The sequence below is a fragment of the Neofelis nebulosa genome, chromosome 1, assembly GCF_028018385.1.
Source record: "Neofelis nebulosa isolate mNeoNeb1 chromosome 1, mNeoNeb1.pri, whole genome shotgun sequence".
Taxonomy (NCBI): Eukaryota; Metazoa; Chordata; class Mammalia; order Carnivora; family Felidae; genus Neofelis; species Neofelis nebulosa.
Window position 1 is genome coordinate 121,364,079 of NC_080782.1, and position 16,572 is coordinate 121,380,650.

The following is a 16,572-nucleotide window of genomic DNA, read 5'->3' on the forward strand; positions in this document are numbered from 1 at the left end:
AACTGCTGCTGATTCCAAATGAACTCTAATGGAGACAATGACTCCAGTCCGTCTCTTTAATTTCCTTGACAGAATATAATCTATGCCTCTGGTATCTTCTTTCAACCAACAACATGGGTATCTGCACTTCAGGTGTTTATATCCTTAAAAGCCGCAATTTAGAATCACCTGTCATGCAGTTCCTGTCAAAGCATGGCTGACGCCATTGAGGAGAGACTTCCTGTACGAGGCAACCTACCTCCCACGCATCCTCCTCCTCATCAGGCAGGACCACCGGAATACTTGAACTAGGTTGTTCTCCACCTTGTACCACACGGAAAAGGACTTTTCTTTAAAAAAATTTTTTTTGTTATTTATTTTTGAGAGAGAGACAGAGAGAGAGAGAGAAAGTGGGGGAGGGGCAGAGAGAGAGAGAGGGAGACGTAGAATCCGAAGCGGGCTCCAGGCTCTGAGCCTTTAGCACAGAGCCTGATGCGGGGCTTGAACTCACAGACTGCGAGATCATGACCTGAGCTGAAGTCAGACACTCAATCAACTGAGCCACCCAGGCGTCCTGGGAAAAGGACTTTTCCATACTTTAGCTTTGCATTATACTCTACATTTAATCAGAAACAATAGGAGAAATGGCTATATATAGAAAGCCTGAATTATTTTTTGCATACAACTGCCAAAGAAGATGTAATCTATTGTGCTATTCAAGATCATTAATACACAGACATACATGACACATTAATATTTAAAACTTGCAGTGCTTTCCTTGAACCGACCACTAAACTGCACATACCATCATAACTTTCCCTTCTTTGTTATGACTGCCAGGTAGCTCAGGGCGGGTTAATGCTTAATTTCTCTCCTTTCCTCTTAGCCTTGGTTAAGCTGATGCTATGTTTTCTTCTATATTTTTTTTCTACTGTGTATTTTGGAAAAGAATAATGGATCTCACATTTTTGTTTGCTTATCAACAATGTTCGGAGAACAGTTGTCACCAGACACCTGGGACGTGTAATATATCTGTCTGTACTGTCACCCAAATGTGGTCTAAACACAAACACACACACACACACTCATAACCGCACTTCTCAGCACACAAAGACTTGAAATAAAAAACAAATACTTGCGCTTAGGAAAGGTTTGCAAGTCTTAAAAATGTTGCCCCAGTTTTAGCTGGCAACGGGACACAAGCGTGTACGTGATGCGTGCCCGCACAGACTGTAAGACGGATACAGGGCCCAGGCTGTAGAGTCATCCTTTAATAAGTGTAATGAAATCAAGTCTGCCCTGAGGGGGACAATTATACCCAGATTCCAAGCAATAAAAGAAAGGAAAGGGCAAAAGCGAAGAGCAAGTTCAATTCCCCAATTGCAAATCTAAGAGCAAATTGGTAGTGCAATCGACAGATACTGGGACACTGTCTATGCCCGAGAGAAGGACTGGAGTTGCAAATGCCCTGCTGCCCCCTCTGCAGTTCGGAGGAAAGTACAGTGACAACCAGATGGTCAGCTTTTGAAATGCTTTTTTGTTTTGTAATGTTTATTTACTTTTGAGAGAGAGAGACACAGATCATGAGCAGGGGAGGGGCAGAGAGAGAGAGAGGGAGACACAGGATCCGAAGCAGGCTGCAGGCTCTGAGCTGTCAGCACACAGCCCGGCGCGGGGCTCGAACTCAAGAACGATGAAATCGTGACCTGAAGCCGAAGTCGGCCGTTTAACCGACTGAGCTGCCCAGGCGCCCCTAGTTCCGTTTTTAATGGCAGAAATGAGCAAATATGACGAAATCTCACAAGTATAAAGAAACACTGCTTCCCTGAGATTAGAGGGCTAAGAAACGCTGAAGGAGAGGAGCATGTCTGTCAGCATAGATCAAGTCTCAAGAGCTGGCTCTATAAAGTCTGCAACTTTGAAAGAAAGGAGGAGTGCCACAAAGCTGTTCCCTTCCCTTCCTGCTCCTTGTGATGGGCAAAACCAGCAAGTGCCTCCCAGCAAAGGAAGGGCTTTATTGGTATCATCTCTGAGTATATGCCCAATCTCAGGACCTCATGGAGGGCTTACGTGTGGGCTACAAACCGTGGCTAGGAGTAAGAGGCTCATCTTCAAGACAATGGCAGACTTGGCTGGGCTTACACTGGCCCCAGTTCAAATTCAGGTCCTGCTGCCTCCCACCACTCTGACCTTGAAGAAGTCATGTTGTTCCACTGAAACCCATCTGTAAAGTGGGGATGCTGATAATGGCTGATTACCTCATTGGGTTGTAGGGAGGATTAGACAATGTCCGCAAAACGCCTTGACTAGCACCTGGAAAGAGGACATGGTCTCTAGATATCCATCCCACTCTTTTTCCTTCCTCTGGGACCCCCATCCTCATCCTCTATGTTCTCTGTTCTTTGCTATAGCCTATCCCAACCAATGCCTGCTCTCCTCTCCCTCCTCAACTCTCTCCCCCTTCCCTTTTCCTCTTCAACTTTGGCCTGCCCTGTCTCTTTATTCAGATACTCCTTCTCTGTTCCTATTCTCCCACATTCTTCTTAGCTCCCCAAACTCACCCAGAATCTGAACTCGAGGACGCTAGGGCACGGAGGATTAGAACTAGAGAATGTGCAGGGACTGCTTCAGTTTCTTTCCTTACACACCCAACAGGAGGAGCTGGCCATCACCCACCCACCACCAGCGCAGCAACTGAGCATGGTGGGTGGATGCGGAGGAATACGGGGTTCAAACCCCACCTCTACTCTCAGGCAAGTTAGGTAACCTCTCTGCTCCTGTTTCATCATATTAAATAAGTAAATATAAGGCAAGTGCCTGGCACTTCAGTACTTAATGAATATTAGCTATCATCACCACCACCATCATCCTCAATTATCTTACGGTGACCTGATGGTCCTATGATTATATTTTCAACCTGTGAAAGCAAAATTTTGCTGTCAAGAATATGAACCAGGCACGGGAGCATTAAACCAAGCTGTAATTTTCCAGCAGCTCAATGTCATTCTGGCAGAAGAATCAGTTCTTATCCACATTTATAGGTTTTGGACAACGTCACCACAAGTTGGAGGCTTGCACATAGCACATGAGTTGGCTGTTGGCCACCCTGCTGTTTCTGGCAGACCCCCAGAAGATGCCACCACCCAGAGGCCTGTGCCTGAGGAGCAAGAATCCAGGGCTGCTGAGCCAGAAGATACACTGTTCTTGCATGTTCCTGGCTGTCACAGGACAAGGGGCCAGTCCTGTAAGATTCCCTTTTCTCTGCTTAATCCCTTTCTAAGACGCACTCCTTACAACACTGTCATTAAAACTAATGGAGGCCAAACCCCACCACACTGGACTTTGTGTCCTCTAATGATCTGTAATGGGCCCTGATGATGAATCTTTTCCGAGAAATTTATGTTTTTAAATGCATCAACTGTGTCCAGAGATAAGTAGGAAGATAAGTTTTTCTTCGTTTTTAAAAACTATACAATGTTATCCTCCAAGGAGCCAGTCAGTCAGCTGGGAAAAAAAATAAATTTTGCAACAACCATTTGGACTCAAACAAGGGACATTTTCAGAGAACATACCCATAGAAACAATAATAAAAATCAATAGAGATTTCCCTCCAGGGGTGTAAAGCTACCAAATCCTTCACTAAGTCCATGTAAGAAAAGCCCACTGCAGTGGACATCTGTGGTCTGAGGCTGCCTCTCCTCTGGGAACTCCCACCCCCACCCCTGCTTCTAAATGATCACAGTCCAAGAACTCTGCATGTCAATCTTCCCTCCCTAGCCAAGGGGGAACAAACGATTCAGGCCTTGCCCAGTAGAGTATCACATACTCCTGGCCAAAGAAACTGGTTAAGGGATGGGGAGGCGATTGAATTTGGAGCAGGAGGGGGTAAGCCCAGACTACTGTTCAAACTTCTGTAGAAGAGAGATTTTTTTTTTCTCCTGTAAAGTTCATGGGACTGTGTCCACCTGGTGGCAACCATCTTGCAATCAGAAAGAAAGAGCTTATAGAAGAGAAGGAACAGAGAGTAAACTGAGCTGAGAAATGCCAAGAGTTGGGACCTCATGGCAACATCCGAGCCCCTGGATACAGCCATGCTTGAAACTACAAGTTCCCATGCTTCTCAAGAAAATACATGAACAAAACCTACATGTTAGCCTAAGTTAGCTTGGTTGAATTTTCTATTACTTGTAACCAAGAATCCTAACTGGTAACTTGCTCAAGCTGACACATAGGATCTTGAATATAATGACTGCCTGTACCTTTAAAAAATGTCAATATTAGGGAAGTTTACACTAGTGTGCAGCTTCCAGAAACATGTGAGAAGGACAGGAATAGCTATAGCTCTTGTTAGTGTCTAGAAAGGTCCTGGATTTAGAGAAATGCAGATACTCAAAAAAAAAAAAAAAAAGGCGAGGACAGTGAATTCAACAGTGCATGATGCTTTGTGACAATGTGTTAGCTAGAGCTGAATTGCTGGGATGCAGTTCCTCTAATTCACCTAAAATTTGAGAAAGAGAATGGATGTTATCAATCCAAATGAAAATAAACACTAGGCTCACTGTAGCAGGTTTAGCACAGTAACTAAAGGCTAAACATAGCAACTCTGTCTAAGGAGTAAAAATAAGCAGGAATTTTCTGTAAGGCTATGTGATCGCTATTTATACTCTCTCCTTATTAAGCCCACTATGAATCCGGCCTGTCACAACTGTCTCTGAGCTGTTCTGCCCTCCCTGAGCCCAGAGTTAGTCTCTTAGAGGTATAGCCTGACTCCAAGGTAAACAGCTCCTGCTGAAAGCTGAAGGTGTCAGAATTTGTCTGATGTGTTTAGTGTTGTGTTGTAACAGACAAGAAGAATACAGCTTATTTTCAGACCTGTTTTTCAGGCTTTTTACAACATAAAGCTCAAAGCAAAGAGGATGAAGCAGAATGTTGTAGGTCCTTGTGTGACACTTAGAAATGAAAACAGGCCCTTGTGGAAGAAAATCCATGCTAAAAAAATACAGAAGAGTTCCAGATGGTGAGGTCTATTTACTGTGAAGCAAAACTGTGATGAAAGTGGGGAACGTCTCAGGCAGATCAATTACACAAGATAAATCGATTGAAGATGTTCTACTGGGATCTCGCTAGCATGGAATCCTGGAATGGGAAGACAACATTAATAGGCTTTCCCTGCTTTGGTGCCCAAAGAAGTAAAAATCATACTGACATAAGAAACAAAACAATTGTAATACTATAGATGAAAAGCATATGTTCAAACAAAGTCAATTATGGGCTGCTCCTTGCACATGCCCTTTATGTTCCGGCCTCTGGGTCTTTCCATACTGTTCCCCATGCCCAGCATACTCCTGGTAACTTTGGTCTAAACCAAACCCACCTTTCAAGACCCAGTTCAAGTGCCAAGTTGATCACAAAGCCTCCCTCGACCATCCTAGCTTAAAGTCATCTTTGTGGTTAGGGAATTTCAGCAGCGCTTTATCCTGTAGCATCTAAATTCCTCCATGTTGTTTTATAGTTTGTATGTTATATATTAATAACTTAGGAATATATTTTCTATTTCTTTTACCTTTCATTATTAAGGGCACTATGTCAATGTACGTCATCTTTAACACGATGTGCTTACATCCTGAGGATGCTCAGTAATTCACTGAGTGACTGAGGAATACTTTAGTTGCAGGAGTCTGGAACACCTTGAACCAGAGAAAGGAAAAAGGGGTCCAGGAAGCCACCTCTCTAGTATTGCTCTATCTGTGCATAATTGTGATCAGGGCAACGGGTCTTTCTCCTTGTGGGAAACAGGGCTGTTCATCAATCTGAAGGGCAAGCAAGAGTAGTAACCCTTCTTCCAGAAGAAGAAAAAAACCCTAAGAAAATACTATGGTCAACCTAGTTCTAATCCTCTGTGCCCCACATTTCCCCACACTATTACCAGAACTATGACACAAAATCTACATCAGTGAACAACAAGGTTTTCCATCCAATCACTCTACCAAAAAATCAATAATTTTGGACCCATGATTTTATTATAACCATTGAAATCTAAGATATAGCACATTTTCCCCCTACCTTTCAAAACCAGACTATACCAAATGGAGTTTATTGAGACATGAGGATTATAAACATCAATTACTGTTTGTATTGTCATATACATGTCAACTCAAGGGGCTGTTGGGTATGAAACGTGGCTTGCTTTTTATCCAGGCCTCTGTATTACTATAGCCTCTGTCTTTTTTCCCCTAAGTTCTCTGTATCTTGCCTCATTAGCGATTAACTTTTGTTAAACGAACAGGTGAAGAGCTACATTCTAAAATACTGGATGATGGGAAATCTAGGAGTCACGTGTGTTATAACTGGGTCCAGAATAAGGTACACCTTGAAGGTGGCAACCTTAGAAGCTGCTTCCTGCTCAGTTCCTGCTGAAAGGTTGTGTAACCCAGCCCCTCTGGCCATAGATGATTAAACCAAAGAAGCACCTGCCTCAGGGTCTCTGGCCCATAGGTGCCCCCCAGCCAATGACAGCATCCAGAGCAAAGCTGAACTCAGTCAGACTCTCTCTTTCTCAGGAAACAGTACTGGGAAGCAGAGAATTAGGTAGAAGCACAAGATGAAATCCAGGGGAGAGCCGCACTGGGGCTATAAGGGGTCATGGTACTCCAACGCCATGGACGCAGAGCCATGGGGGGGCAAAGATGCACCTTGACCCACCAGACGGCTGAAGGCTGGTGATGGGGCACAAAGATAGCCGCTCAGCTTCATTTTGGTCCTGGCTTTCGTCCAAGTGGATCTACAGATCTCTGGCCTGTGCTTCTGCTCCATACTCCCATGATCCTCCTAAGTGACCGGAGGAAGGTGTGAGCTCTCCTGGCTCCTCAGAGTACTTCGGTGCGCACCGCTGGGCGCGTCTCTGGGATTGGTCCACGTGAGTCAGGTTGGGTCCCTTTGGAACTGGATATGATGGAGTCCTGGAGGCAGCCTGCCTTCCCACCCTGCGCCCATCCGAAAGCACCTCAGTACTCCCTCCAAAGACATTTCATGTCCTCAGGTATTGTTAAAATAACAACTCTCATGGCAATTATGGCAGATAACTTTTAATGGGCATTTACTATCTAGAAGCCATGGAAGTACGTAAACTACTCCATTTAATCCTCACAACAACCCTACAAGGTAGATACTATTATTATTCCTGTTAAATAGATGAGGCAACAAGCAACTTCTTCATGGCGACACAGCTAGTAAGCAGTGAAGCTGGGATACAAACTCAAGTCTGTCCCAGGGCCTATGTAACACTGTGATACACTGAATAACGCAAAGTTCGTTTTACTAAAGACACGAAACCCATGGGGGAGGGGAAGGAAAAAAAAGAAAAAAAAGAGGTTAGAGTGGGAGAGAGAGCCAAAGCGTAAGAGAAAACTGAGAACAAACTGAGGGTTGATGGAGGGTGGGAGGGAGGGTAGGGTAGGTGACGGGCATTGAAGAGGGCATCTTTTGGGTTGAGCACTGGCTGTTGTATGGAAACTAACTTGACAATAAATTTCATATAATAAAAAACATAAAAAATTTAAAAAAGACTCACGAGAGGACTTGGAAGAAGATTCCTATCTCTGAGCACATCTGAGAAACTCTGTAAGATTTACTTCTATTTTATTTATTTTTTATTTGAGAGCAACTGAGGCAGCAAGAGTGTTGGAGCAGAGAGAGGAAGAATCCCAAGCAGCTGCGCAGAGCCCGTTGTGGGGCTCAAACTCATGAAGCTGCAAGATCATGACCTGAGCTGAAACCCAAGAGTCAGATGCTTAACTGACGGAGCCACGTGGGTGCCTCAGATTTTCTTTTACATAGTTCTGTTCCCCCACAGTTCTTCCCCAACTGACAACTCCATCATTTCTCCTCCCTCTTTTCTACCCAGCCTCCAAAAATCTCAACCTGTGTACCCTACTCAACAAAACCAAAGCAGGGAGTCCTGATTGTACCCTCAGCTTTGCAGAGGCACAGGTTCCGGTCTCACAGCTACCACATGTAGCAAAGGCAGTCCCACAGTGATGCACATGTAAGCAGTCTTTAAAGGGTCATATCCTCTCCAGAAAAAAAAAAAGTGGGGGACATCATTATAGATAGCAAAACTCAGGTCAGGTTGTCTGAGCAGACAAAGTGTCTTCTTTTTCTTTTTTTTACTACAAATTCTTTTATTTCTTGATGAATCTGGAGTAAAAGCAAAGCTTAAGGCTGTGGCAGTGCAGGAAGAGGATTCTGCCTGAAATCGCATTGCTTTCCTGGGGTCTGGGGGCCCAACGTACTGATTATATATTCATATTCTCGATGAGCACCTTAGGTTTCCACTGAACATTTTGTACACAGAGAACTAATTCTTCCCAAGGTGTGCCTAATTTGGTGGGATATATGGTGACCTTCTGGTATGAGGCACACCACAAGTGAGGAATAAGGTGTCAAACTGGCTGAGTTTCCACAGGGGTATACAGATAATGGCTAACAGAGCTCTCTATGGCCCAGTGCAGACCAAGTGGTATCCAAGATCTCAACTCAACTGAGGTTTTGCTAAGTCTCCCTTTGAAATGCCACTGGAATTGGTTAGTGAAGTGTACCTTGAAAAGAATAAACGCCAGAAGGTGGTCTTTCTAAAAGCAGAAGAAAAGCCTGGAAAAATCAGCCACGTGTGCAAAGAAAAATACAACGAGGAAAGTTTCTTCCTTTGTAATGATGAACCAGAGTGCTTGCTTGTGGGCATCTGACCTAATTGACTCACGGTGAAATTAAAGGCAGAACTTAATAACTGGTCTGCGAAGAAGGGAGAATTTAGAATTTCCTTATGGACAAAGAACCAGAAAAAAAGAACCTGCACTCCTTCACAGTTACTTGGCTGGTGCATGACAATTGGGTAGCAAAACTTCTTCACTTATTTTTCATTGACTCAGAATTTAAAGAACTACTAATTCCCAAGAACTCTCCTTTTCCATGCAAGTAGAGAAAACAATCCTTCAAGTTATGAATTAAATTTCAATTGAACAAGATACTGCTTTATACAAGAAACTGTTATATTTTTGTCATAAGTATTAGTAAGCCAGATATCTGGGAGGAAAAAAAGTCCAAGAGTCCTAATGAGAAATTCTGGTTGGGGGTAGGGAGGCTTCAAAACACAACACAACCAAATGACAGAATTCCAACTTTTTGTTCCTTTAAATATTTTTTCTCTCTCTCCAGCATTCTTATAGTCCAAATTTTAAATGTTATGGCATCTTTAGGGGGGCCTGGGTGGCTCGTCGGTTGAGTGTCAAGACTCCGGCTCAGATCATGATCTCACAGTCCGTGGGTTCGAACCCTGCGTCGGGCTCTGTGCTGACAGCTCGGAGCCTGGAGTCTGCTTGTGATTCTGTCTCTCCCTCCCTCTCTGCCCTTCCTCCACTCACACTCTGTCTCTCGCTCTCAAAAAATAAATAAAACATGAAAAAAAATTTAAAAAATGCTTATGGCATCTTTTTAAACTAAAAAAATTTTTTTAAATGTTTATTTTTGTGAGAGAGAAAGAGAGAGAGAGAGAGAGAGAGAGAGAGAATGAACAGAGGAAGGGCAGAAAGAGAAGGAGACAGAATCCAAAGCAGGCTCCAAGCTCTGAGTGGTCAGCACAGAACCTGTCGCGGGGCTCAAACTCAAGAACCTCAAGATCATGACCTTAGCTGAAGTTAGATGCTTAACCAACTAAGCCACCCAGGCGCCCCAAATGGCATCTTAAATGTAGATCCATAGAGACTACTGTGAAAAACAAACAAGCAAGCAAACAAACAAACATTTGGGACGCTGCACCGTATTTTCTTTTCTCAGCACAGTGACAATCGGCATTTTCAGCCATAGGCAGTCTCTTGGCTAACAGAATAAAAAAGCTGGTTCGTAAAACTACCACTCCTCCCCCCACCCCCCACTTTCAGTAAACTGGACTGAAGCAGACAAGGAAATTACAAACTTCAAAGTAGATCTAGAAAATGAAGTAGAGAGATTATTGGAAACCCTGCCCACACAACATAAACTGCAAAGGCAATTCATCCCACCATAAATATTTTTAAGTGAATGACCAAGCCACTCACTTACTACTTAAAATCTGTCTCATGTTGGCAGCAAAACTTGCCCTATGTATGTAGAGCTGATTTCTACCATCTGGGCTGTAAGAGATCTGAGGGCAGAGTATTTGCTCGTCTCTTTCCTAGTGCCCGCAACAGTGTCTTAAACAGTAGGTGTTTAGTATATGTTTGCTCACTGACTGGGAAGGGTCTGTCAGATCTGGCTGATTCTGGCTGATATTTGTGAGGGCTGTAGGGTGCAAGAAGGCTACAGCAGCCCATGTTCAACTGGTGGTGCGGTATACCAAAGGGACACATAAGATAAAGGTAGGTCTGCATTCCAGTGAGAGTTAAGAAAATTTAGAGGGTCGAGCAAGAGCATTTGGTGGGTGTTCTTCCACTAGTAATTATTCACTTGCAGTCTTCCCTTGGGACAGAACTGGGTCTAACTACTGTCTGGGATGATTATGTTGGGCATGTCGATCACTAACATGTGGATCTTGTCTCTACTGGATTAGTGTGTCGAGGATTCCCATGACTCCACTTCTTGATTCTTGATCTCCTGCCAGTGTATTTTCACTGTGACAATTGCACATTGTAAGTACTGCCATGGGATGACTAAGGACATATTTCCTCTAATTCCACTTTCACACAAAGGATCAAGAGGAGAATGGGAAAGAGGATGTGTGAGGGTGTGGGGGCTGTTTCTCCCCCAGAGGAAACCAAGAGTTCCATGGCACTCCTATCATGAAGTCTGTGCTGTAAGGCACGGCGGATGGAAGTTAAGGGAGGATACAGGCTTCCTCGGAGACAGAATTGAGGTCAACACATTTGCTTTAGATAAGAAATCTCTCTTGTGCTTCAGCTTTGGGTTTTCCAACTTTCAAGCAGTATTCTTCAAGTCCAAGAACTGAAGTTAGTGGGTTTTCATCATCCTTGTGAGGGATGACTGACGTGGCATGGCGCCAGCCTTGCCAATGTCATTGTCCATCACATCCCTAAGTGTCGCGACTCTTAGATTCTCATCTGCAAGCTGTACCTGCTTACGTCTTCTAAGGTTGGGAGTACAGTAGTGAGCAAAATAAACTGAGTAGAGCTTGCCAACTTGCTCAAAACCCAAGATGATTTCTCTATGTCACTGCTTTCAGTCACTAGAACAACAACAAAATCTCTTTTGAGTGCAAGTAATCACAAACAGTATCACTGCTCCTACTCCTACAACAGAAGCTGAAAAGGATTATAAAAATAATTGTTCCTTTTTTCATTAGCCTGAAGCAGGTGATCCTACTGGCTAGAAGGCAGGGGGTAGTGATGAATACAGGTGATTTAAGCAGTGTGTCTGAGGTTACCAGGGCAACTGCTAATTATTATGGAATAACTCTAGTGTACCTCCATAAAGGTCAAGAGTTAAGGTTTTTCCATTATATATTCTGCTTTAAAATGGGGCTTTTAAAGGAAATTGGGGGAGAGAGCAGATGGAGAATGACAGATGAAAATCAGGTTAGAGAACTATATATAGCTCAAGAAAATTGAACTACTTAAATTTCACAATGTTGGTTTAGGAGACGGTGGAGGACTTCATGAGTAAACATAAAAAATGACTTTCTGGTTTCCTTAAGTTAGGCTTCTCAAATAAGTAAGAAATCTGAAATCAGGCCAGATGCAGGGATCTAACTGCATCTACTTTACCTAGCTCCTTGAGACAAATTTCCTTTCCTGCCTGAAGAGTTACCATTTTCTAACCTGACCTGGAGCCCTGGACAAGAGTCATTTGGCCATTGAAATAATAATTCAAGAAAACTTGACTTCACTGAAACTCACCAAAAGCTATACCTTCTTGTTGTAGGTCTTATTCTTCAAACAGGGTCTAACATCCTTGGTTACTGAGGATGTAACAAATTTTAAAAGTTTCACAAAATTCCTCTGTTCACTTCGGCAGCACATATACTAAAAATTCAAATAATAAGGATAAGATTAGCATGACCTCTGGGCAAAAATGACACACAGATTGTAAAGCATTTCTTATTTTAAAAATCAAACCATCATGCTGTATGCCTTAAACTTACATGGTGACGTGTGCCAACTATTTTTCAATAAAACTTGGAAATTAAAGCACATTTAAAAAAAATCCTTCGCACAAAGATGTACCTCATAAATTTAAGAAAAAAATGAAATGGTGATTTTAAAACTGAGAAAATCGACTTCTGGGTTTTCGAAATGGAACAATCAAGGCATGCACACGGTAAAAAAATTCGAACGCTACAAACGGGTAGTGTTGAAAGGAAACATCAGTGTCCCCTGCACCAAAGGCCACTGTCCCACGTGCCTCTATGAGAGACAACCGCATATATTCACTCCCCTATATCTTTCCAGAAACATTACAAACATGTACACATATCTGCAGGTGTATATATCACTGGAGTCTTACACATAAGTAGGATTATACCACGCACACAAATGGTTTTCAAATCTAGCTGAATATCAAAACCACCATGGAAGTTTAAGAAAGATACCAAAACTCAGATACCACCCCAGGCCAAGTAACTCTGAGGCTCCGGGAAAGGAGTGTTGGCATTTTTTTACTTTAGGTTCCCCAGGTATACTAATGTGCATCCTGGGCTGAGAAACACAGCACCCTGCTTTTCCCTTAATGGACCTTAGAAGGTTATTCATACCAGCACAAATACAACTCCTTCATTCCTCTGCTGTACTGGTTAGCAGTATACTCCGGGATTTATTTTGGCAGTCTTTTACTGATGGTTATCCCTTCAGGTCCCACACTGTGGCTTCTATAAGTGGTGTTACAATATACATATGCACTGGAGAACATCCACTGTCCTTCCTGCCCTCTTTTCCCTAAGAGCTAACTAACACGGATTACATCCTGCACCCTCTGGCTTCCTGTTGGGGCCACCAAGGGGGGGAGCTCGGGCAAGAGATCACCAGCAGAAAGGAGAGAGCCAAGGTATTTATTCCCTTGTCTCCCTGAGAGGTTGTCTGCACATGGGTGAGCCCCTTGACGAAAATTCCTCTCAAGGGCCTGACTCTATAGACCTCTCTTTGCTTCGGGTCTGGCCACCATTTTCTATGCAAGTCCCTCCAGCCTAAAGATGATAACTGGTTGGGTGCGACTAGCCCTGGTTTACTGTACTATCTCTTATGAATTTCTTGCCTCCAATCCTTTATAAATAAACCATCCCTGAATTATGCTATTTTCATGGTGCTGATGTTTCTTCTTAGGATTCTAATACATTATCCTTGGGCAGATATCTTCGCATTTATTTCTTTGTGGACAATATCATCTTGGCTCCCTCTGAAGACACAGCTTCTTCACTTAAGGCAAAAAGAGGTAAGGGGGGGGTCTGTACAGCAACTATTTTATTCCTTTACTGCACATTTTTGACAGTGACCCAGGCACACCCCCATCACCTGTCCAATTTGTAAGGACTATTGAAGGGAACACTGAAGCAATGTCTTGGGAAGAGCTCCACTGCTTCTTTGGGAAAGAAGCTAATAGGCACTAAAAGAACCCGATAGAACCAATGCAGTGAATGACTAAGAGGCAGAATTTCAGAATGCTTTTAGAAACTCTTTTTCTTTTTGTCACAATGACAGTCAAATTTACACAGAGTCACAGGCTGGAAAGGAATTCCTGAGGCTAAATTATCCCCCAGTGAAATCTCAGGATTGCAATTAGGTTCTCCTCTAATTAGTATCGTTCCAATTGGCTCCACCCAACAGAGAAACAATGGGAGTAGATAGATGGCTTGACAAGACTCTGGAGAGTAAACACCTGAGCCTGCTGACTTTGTGCAAACAGCTTGAAGCCAGTCTTGAACGAGGAGTGCTTTGACTGCTTTCAGGGGATTTGGTTATTTGTAGTTAACTTAGTTTTAGGTGTTTTATTTTAAAATTACCTCATTATTTTTAATATGGGTTCTTTGTGTCACACCAGGATCAAAAAAAAAAAATAAACACTGAGTGTCTACTGTTACCACCGGAAAAAATCGATAGTAAGGATTTGTTCATAGTAGGGCAACAGTCTAAGAGCAAACCAATTTTTGCTTAGCATAAAAGAAAACCAATTTTTGTTAGCCACTTAATTATACAGGCATTAATTCATCTGACCCTCACAACAACCTTGAAGGTAGGTCTTGTTATTACTACAATTATTTTTATTACTGTTATTATTCCCATTTCGCAGAAGAGGTTTAGCTCAGAGAGGGAAAGTAATTGCACAAGTTGACAGGAAACAGCAGGGCCAAAGCTTCACTACCAGGCCACGTGGGTTTTTCCTTACACCAGATCCCAAAGCTTTTCGGACATGATATAGCCCATGTCAGCCTTCAGACAGCTATTTGTAACCATAAATGCTCTACAAAAGGACTGTTGCCCTAATAGTGCCATCCATTAGGAAAAATACATTTCCCCCCTCAAAAGTAGAGTGTTCACATAGAAAAGCATTTCTTAAACTATAGACTACAGTTTTAAGAGGCTAAAGAGAAGTGCCGTAAAGAGCATGTGCTAAGGTCAAATACATTTAGGAAATGTGGTATAACACATGCCCTTTGGGAGATTCACAATGGACATCTTAGTGGCTCAAAAGTCCTCGAGACAAGAATCTGTTCAACTGTATCCAACTCAGCTCCTACTCTTCCCCACCTGTCCCCCTCCTCCTTGCACCAATTTGGGGAATGCTGATTTAAAAGTCTCAAATCTCCTATACATGTTAATGGTCATCTACCATGTTCCAAGCTGTTTTCCTCTCGATGCAAAGGTCTTCATCTTCTCATGTTACACATACAGTAGGTGCTCAATAAAAATACCTGTTGGTTTAATTGGTGCACCGACCCTTTCTTGATTTGTGACCAATAAGCATGCATTTGCAAAGCCACAGGCTGGCTTCCCTCAGGCTTTGGAAAGTGCAGCCCTGGTGAGCTAATTGGGCTTCTCTGAGAAGCAAACTCATCAGTCATCAGCCTCACAAGTTGTGACTAATCTCAAAGGCCAGAGGCAGGGTGTTCTGAAGCCCCTCTACTGTCATCACTGCAGGGACAACCAGAGTGCTAGGGATGATGCAGGCGTGGTCCTGCAGGCTTTACAAGGAAGTAAATTCTGTGTTTATTCTTGTGCAAGTCCATCCGCCCCATGAGCTCTATGCCTGTGGTTCTCACACTTCAGGATGTATCTGAATCACCTGCAGGGCTTGTTGGAACACAGAGCCCCGGGTTCCTCTTCCAGAGTGGCTGATCCAGCGAGTCTGCAGTAAAGCCTGAAAGTGGGTATATCTAACGGGCTCTCAGGTCATACCAGGGACCCTGAACACCTCACTGGGCTAAGCCCCTACCCTGGAAGACCTACATAGCTGAGAGCAAAGGAAGTCTACACTGGATCCTGCATGGTTTTCTAGATACTTAATGCAGAGAAGGGGTGAAAAATAAGATCATGAGGCTGTTTCCAACTAGAGATGTGTTCCTAGCTAAGTAAGCATCTGCTTTCCAGACTGACCAAAAAGGTTTAAAAAGGAGCACTTTAATATGATTTTAATTTACTCCATTTAGGATCTGAATCTACCAATAAGATTTCCCCAAAGTACACATGTAGGGAGAGAAATAATTCCAAATCTAATTCTAAGGGACAAAAATGGCAACTTGAAGTTCCTTCAAAGTCCCCTCATAGGCTTGTAAGTGCTAAAAGCCATGCGCAAAATATTAAGCCTATTTCCTTCCCTAAAGATTGGATCAAAAATTCGAGATTTACAAATGCCTAACACCAACTTACCTATAAGATACAGTGCCATAAGCCATGTCAGAGCAGCTAAATTCAGATTAAATTCACTTATTTCTATGTTTAATTAAGCCCCAAGGCTTTAGTTATCATCTACTCTGTCACGACAAATTTGGGTAATTGAGATTGTTTAGCAATATTAATTCGTTGACAGAAAGAATACAGAACCTTTATGATGTTAGCTCATCAAGGAGGAAAGAAAACAACGTGTGTGAAGGAAAACATTTTTCCATTTGTGATTTCCACTATGCTGGAAAACAGGGATGTGGCTAAGGACTTGAACGATGTCCCGTCCCCGCCTCCTCCCATACCCCCTCTGCTGACAGGCTGTAGAGATCCAAGTGGCACTGACAGCCTTGTTGCTTGGGAAAGAAATCCTGCTGGGTCATGAAGTGTGAGGGCTGCCTTGAGCAATTTTTATGTAAAAAAAAAAAAAAAAAAAGAACTGCTAATAACCAAACACATTTATCCAATAAAAATCAGATGGGTCATCAGGCAGGAATCTCCACCCTCAACCAAGTGAGGCCAGCTGGGCTCCAAACTGGTGAAGGAGATCTTGGCTACGGGAATGGGAAAAGCTGACAGGAAGACACTCAGAAAACAAGAATACGGGTCATATCAGTGACAATCTCTAAAAATGCCAAGGGAACGTGGCCTGGTTACTGGGAGGAGTGGTGGCCATGGTGGTCCCAGGAGACTGAGGTGTAAGTGGGATGGTTGTGAGGTGGTCTAAGAAACAACC

General features: G+C 43.1%; 1 protein-coding gene and 1 non-coding gene across 6 annotated transcripts in view; one reads left to right on the forward strand and one right to left on the reverse strand.

Moving 5' to 3' along the window:
* The window catches only part of ARHGAP26 (Rho GTPase activating protein 26), a 425,071-nt gene that overhangs the window by 49,302 nt on the left and 359,197 nt on the right, over window positions 1-16,572 (reverse strand). The gene's annotated exons all lie outside the window — the stretch shown is intronic.
* Window positions 11,969-12,073, forward strand: LOC131489752 (U6 spliceosomal RNA). The gene has a single exon (XR_009250717.1). It is a non-coding gene; the product is annotated as a U6 spliceosomal RNA (small nuclear RNA).